The sequence below is a fragment of the Macrotis lagotis genome, chromosome X, assembly GCF_037893015.1.
Source record: "Macrotis lagotis isolate mMagLag1 chromosome X, bilby.v1.9.chrom.fasta, whole genome shotgun sequence".
Taxonomy (NCBI): Eukaryota; Metazoa; Chordata; class Mammalia; order Peramelemorphia; family Peramelidae; genus Macrotis; species Macrotis lagotis.
This window is the reverse complement of record NC_133666.1, coordinates 569703781-569710161: the sequence shown is the minus strand read 5'-3', so window position 1 is coordinate 569710161 and position 6381 is coordinate 569703781. Positions and strand designations below refer to the sequence as shown.

General features: G+C 35.0%; 1 pseudogene; it reads right to left on the bottom strand.

The window, feature by feature from the left end:
- Window positions 1-5675: 5675 nt before the first annotated feature.
- On the bottom strand, window positions 5676-6101 carry LOC141502813 (ATP synthase F(0) complex subunit C2, mitochondrial pseudogene; annotated as a pseudogene).
- Window positions 6102-6381: the final 280 nt, after the last annotated feature.

Here is a 6381-nt window from a genome sequence, read left to right as displayed (position 1 = left end):
ATATGCCAATAAATTGGACAACTTGAGTAAAATGGATGAAAATTTGCAAAAATACAAAATATCCATATTAAAAGAAGAAATAAATTACATTAATATGCCCCTTTCAGAAAATAAATTGAAGAATGTGGGCATCATAAGCTGAAGGACCTGCAACAGTGTCTATATTACTTTATAAACATTTGTAAAGTTCTCAGTGAGATCTCTAGAGCCTTGTAGTACTTATAGATCTTCAAGAAACTTTGAGGATGATGATTTAAAAAGGGATTAAGTATTCTGGGGTTGGGGTGTAAGTGGGAGAGACAAAAGTCCTTGGTTTACTTAACAAAGTGTTCAGAACATTGAGTGGGAGGTAGGGAGGTTAAGTGAGAAAGAAAATTAATCTGGGGGAGGGGGCACAAATAGTTCAAGAAATGATATGGCTTTGGAGAATACTTTGGCTTGTGGTAAGAATTGTGTGAGCTTGAAAGACACTTGTAAAGGGGATAAGGTAAAAAATTATTATGATTATAATTTGATGCATTTTGAGTCAATGCTTCTTATCAAATGATCAAGTAAACAATCTGTGTTGATTTCTTGATAACAATAGGAGTTTATCCAGCATATTAGTGCACCAAGGGAAGAAGCACAAAGATTCATACTTTTAGAGGGAAAGAAGGGAGAACCTGAATGCTATGTGAATGCTATTCAGTAGAAATAGCGTAGTGTGGAAATAAGATATTTTTCTACTTGGCTTTAAAAATCAAACAATCTATTAGGAAGAGGGGGGGACTGGGAAGGATAAGGGAAGAAGGGGCTGAAAAAGGAAAGTGAAAGGAAGATATAAGTGAAAATAAACTTAAATTTAATTTTTTCAAATTTATTTATTTATTTTGAATTTGATAATTTTCTCCTAATCTAGCTTCCTTCCCCCCAGTGCCCACATAAGGCATTCTTTGCATTGTTTCCATGGCATACATTGATCTAAGTTGAATGTGGTGAGGGAGAAATTATAACCTTAAGAAAAAAAAAATGAAGTCTATTTATTTTGATGAGACTGAGAAATTCTATTAAGGTTGATCATCACCCCCATGATGCTGTTAGTGTGTTACAATGTTTCTCTGGTTGTACTCATTTACCTCAGAATCAATTCATGCAAATCTTTCCAGCCTTCCCTGAATTCCAATCATTCCTGTTTTCTAATAGAACAATAGTATTTTATTACATACATATGCTATAGTTTATTATGCCATTCCCCTATTGATGTACATTCACTCAATTTCCAATTCTTTACCATCACAAACAGGGCTGCTATGAATATTTTTGTACTAGTGATGTTTTCACCTTTTTTTCCTAATCTCTTCAGGGTATAGACCCAGTAGTGGTATTGCTGGATCAAAGGTTATGAAATTATTGTTGCACTTTGAATGTTATTCCAAATTGTTCTCCAGAAAGTTTGGATGAGGTCACAGGTGCACCAATAATGTCCCATATTTCCCACATCCCTTTATACATTGATGATTGTACTTTCTGGTCATAATGGCCAGTCTAAGAGGTGTGAGGTGGAAGCTGAGTGATCCTTTAATTTCTATTTCTCTAATGATTTAGAGCAATTTTTCATATGATAAGGGATTGTTTTGATTTCCTCATCTTTAAATTGCCTCTCCATATCCTTTGACCATTTGTCAATTGGGGAATGCCTTGTTTTCTTTTATTATAAATTTGGCTCAGTTCTCTGTATATTTTGCCAGAAATAATAGTTGTAAAAATTGTTTCCCAATTAACTGCATTTCTTTTTATCTTGGTTACAGTGGTTTTGTCTGTGCAAAAGTTTTTAATTTAATGGAACTGAAATAATCTAGTTTGTTTTTAATGATGTTCTCCATCACTTCCTTGGTCACAAACTGCTTCCATTTCTTTTTTTTTAAAGAAAGATTTTACTTATTTTGAGTTATACAATATTTCCCCTACTTTTGCTTCCATCACCCCAGCCCCCAGAGAAGGCAGTCTGTTAGTCTTTAAATTAATAAACTACTCCCCTTTCCACAGATCTGACAGGTAAACTATTCCTGGATATTCTAGTTTGCAAATAATATTGTTATTTATGTCTAAATCCTGTATCCATTTTGATCTTATCTTGGTATAGGGTGTGAAATTTTGGTCTAATCCAATTTTCTGCCATACAAACTTCCAATTTTCCCAAACAGTTTTTATCGAAGAGAGAGGTTTTATCCCAATAGCTGGACTCTTTGGGTTTATAAAATTGCAGATTGCTATAGTCATTTCCTGGTATTGCACCTAGTCTATTCCACTGATCCATCACTCTATTTCTTAGCCAACACCAGACAGTATTGCTGAATAATGCTTTATAATATCATTTGACATCTGGTAGGGCTAAGCCACGTTTTGCACTTTTTTTCCATTAAATCCGTTGAAATTCTCAAGCTTTTATTTCTCCATATGAATTTACTTGCAATTTTGTTCTAACTCATTAATTTTTTTCACATTTTGATTGGATAGGGTACTAAATAAGTAGTTTGATTTTGGTAGAATTTTTATTTTCATTATACTAACTTGCCCTATTCATGAGCAGTTGATATTTGCCCATTTATTTAAATCGAAAAATTTCTGAGTCTGCTTTGGCAGGTCGACCTTCAAGTATTTTATATTGTCTGAAGTTACTTTGAATGTATTTATCTTTCTAGTTTTTCTGTGGCATCGTGCTAGTCATTTATAGAAATGTTGAGTATTTATGAAGTTTTATTTTATATTCTGTGGATTTGCTAAGGTTGCTAATTATTTTTAATATTTTTTTTTTCAATTTTGGGGAGGATTCTCTAGATATAACATCATGTTAGCTTCAAAGAGTGAGTTTTATGTCTTCATTCCTTATTATAATTCCTTCAATTTCTTTTTTTCTTCCCTTATTTCTGAAGCTAATATTTCTAATACAATACTGAATAGTAGTGGTCATAATGGGCATAACTTTTTCAGCCCTGATCTTTTTGGGAATGCTTCTACCCTATCCTCAATGCATATAATGCTTGTTGATGGTTTCAGAAAGATATTACTTATTATTCTAAGAAACAATCCATTTATTCCTGTGCTCTCTAGTGCTTTTTAGTAGGAAGGGTTGCTATACTTTGTCAAAACCTTTTTTTCAGCATCCAATATATTATCATATAATTTCTACTAGGTTTGTTATTGATACCATGTATTATACTAACAGTTTTCCTAATATTGAACCAACCCTGCATTTCTGGGATAAATTCTACTTGATCATAATGTATTATGCCTGAGATAACTTGTTTAATCCTTTTGTGAAATTTTTATTTAAGATTTTTGCATCTAAATTCATCACGGAGGTAGGTCTATAATTTTCTTTCTCTGTTTTAACTCTTTCTCATTTAGGTATCAGAACCATATTGGTGTCATAGAAAGAGTTAGGCAGACTTCCATCTCCACTTATTTTGCCAAAGAGGTTATTTAGAATTGCAACCAATTGTTCTGTAAATGTTTGTGAACATTCTCTTGTGAATCCATCTGGCCCTGGAGATTTTTTCTTAGTGAGTTCAACAATGGATTGTTTAATTTGTTTTTCTGAGATAGGGTTATTTAGGTATGTAATTTCCTCTTAATTTCACCTGGGCCAATATTATTTTGGTAAACATTCATCCTTTCATGTAGATTATAAAATTTATTCACATAGAGTTGGGTAAAATAATTCTGAATTATTTCTTTAATTTTCTTCTCATTGGTGATGAGTTCACATCTTTTCATCTAAGATACTAGCAATTTTGATTTTCTTCTTTCTTTTTTAAATCAAATTAAAAAGAAGTTAATCAATTTTATTGGTTTTTGCATAAAACTAATTCTTGGTTTCAATTATTATTTCAATAGTTTTCTTGATTTCATATTTTCATTTTCCTCCCTTAATTTTTATAATTTCTAATTTGTTATTTAATTGGAGGGGGTTTTAATTTATTGTTTCTTTATTTTTTTAGTTGCATGTTTAGTTCATTGATTTCTTCTTTATTTAATTTATTCATGCAAGCATCTAAAGATACAATGTATCCCCTGACAGCTGCCTTGGCTGAATCCCATAAATTTTGGTGTGATGTTTCATTATTGGCATTATCTAGGATGAAGTGATGAATTCTTTTTAAAATTTGTTCTTTGATCCCTTCAGCTTTTTAAAATGAAGTTATTTAGTTTCCAATTACTTTTGGATCTATATCTCCCTGGTCCCATATTGCATTTGATTTTAAATTGCATAGAAATCTGAGAAAGATGTATTCACTATTTCTGTCTTTATGCAATTGATTCTTAGGTTTTTATGCCCTATTACATGGTCAATTTTTTTGTAAGTGCCATTGAGCTGCAGGAAAAAAATATATTCCTTTCTATCTCCATTCAGTTTCTTTGATAAGTCTATCATGTCTAGATATTGTAACAATCTGTTTACCACTTAACTTCCTTCTTGTTCATTTTATTGTTTAAATTATCTAAATCTGAGAGCAGGAGGTTGAGGTCACCCATCAATAGCATTTTGCTGTTTATGTCTTTGATAACTCATTAACATCTCCTCTAAGAATCTGTATGCTTTTACCACTCAGTGCATACATATTTAGTATTGAAATTGCTTTATTGTCTGTAGTACTTTTTAGGACATAGTTTCCTTCCTCATCTCTTTTAAAGAGACCTGTTATTTTGTGCTGGGTTTTTTTTGTGATAAAGATTGCTAAGCCCTGCTTCTTTTCCTTCATCTGAAGAAAAATATATATTACTCCAAACTTTTACCTTTTCTCTATTTCTATCTTCCTGCTTCAGATGAGATTCTTGTAAACAGCATGTTGTAGGATTCTGGTTTTTATCCCAGTCTACTATTCACTTATGTTTTAAGGGAGAGTTCTTCCCAATCACATACAAAGTAATAATTAATAACTCATTTCCCTCCATGCTGTCTTCCCTCTGTTTGCATTTCCCCCTTTTTTCTTTATCCATATTATGCAGTATTTTGTTTCTGAATACCACCAACTTCTGTGTGTTTGCCCTCCTATGTCCAAGCCCTTTCCCCTTTTTTATCCTTTCTCTTTGCCCCTTCTTCCTTCTGTTCCTTCTGTTAGTTCACCTTTTTCATTCCTCCTCCCCCTTTCCCCCTTTTAATATCTGAAAAATAAGATAGGTTTCTTAACTTAACTGAGTTTATGTATGTCAGCTTTAAGCAGAGAGTAAGATTCTGGTAGTTCTCACCTCCTCCCTTCTTCCCCTCTATTGCAATAGGTCCTTTGTGCCTCTTAATGTAATGAGATGTATGCCCATTCAATCTTCTCCATCCTCCTGTCTCTTTACTGTCCCACTTTTTTCCAACAGCTTAATAACACAGTATTTATTTGTCTTCCCTCTGTCAAACCCTGACTCCATGGCATTCCACAGGGCTGCCTGTAAGATGGAGGGGGAAGTACACATGGGCTAGAAGAGTCACGAAAGGACCTGGAGGATGAGGAGGAATGTTCAGAAACGTTAAGGGTAGAAATGGCTCCATCAGGGGCGGCTACGTGGCACAGTGGATAGTGCACAGGCCCTGGAGTCAGAAGTACCTGAGTTCAAATCCAGCCTCAGACACTTAATAATTACCTAGCTCTGTGGCCTTGGGCAAGCCACTTAACCCCATTTGCCTTGCAAAAGAAATGACTCCATCACATGGCAAAGAGGATGAGGAAGGCCACCATCAGGCAAAAGAGCCCCATGGCTTCGGAAAGGGCAAAGCCCAGGATGGGGTAGTAGAAGAGCTGCTGCTTCAGGGAGGGGTTCCTGGCATAACCAATAACGAGGCTTCCAAATGCATTCCCAATCCCAGCTCCAGAACCAGCCACCCCCACAGTGGCAGCTCCAGCCCCGATGAACTTGGCTGCTGTGTCAATGTCCCATGAGATAGCGCTAGTTTGGAATCCACATCTGGGGAGAAGTGAGGTCAAGGGACCCGATCCTGCCAAACTGTTGAGGTTCACAGCTGTCCGAACATCTAGTTGCCTTAACACCACTGCAGACAACGATCTACTTAGCAGTTGAGAGCTGCTCCTCACAAGGGCAGGGGCAGAGACGGACTTGGCGCAGGCATACATTCTCGGGGGTGAGGGGCAACGACAAAGAGCTGCCGACAGAGCAGAGGAGACAGAGAGGGCACTTTCTCAGTTTTTAAGGAGGAATTGTTTTTAATCATTCTCTCTGAGTCACAGAAAAATCTTGAGTATTCATCACTTCTGGTTAAGTATATTCTCTCTATTAGAGTTAAAAATTCTCGAGAGTTATTAGAGTCTTTCTTTTGGGTAGAGATATAGCCACTTTCATCTTATTGGATATCAGTTTTTTTTTCTTTACACTTTTTAAAACTTTTCATATGTT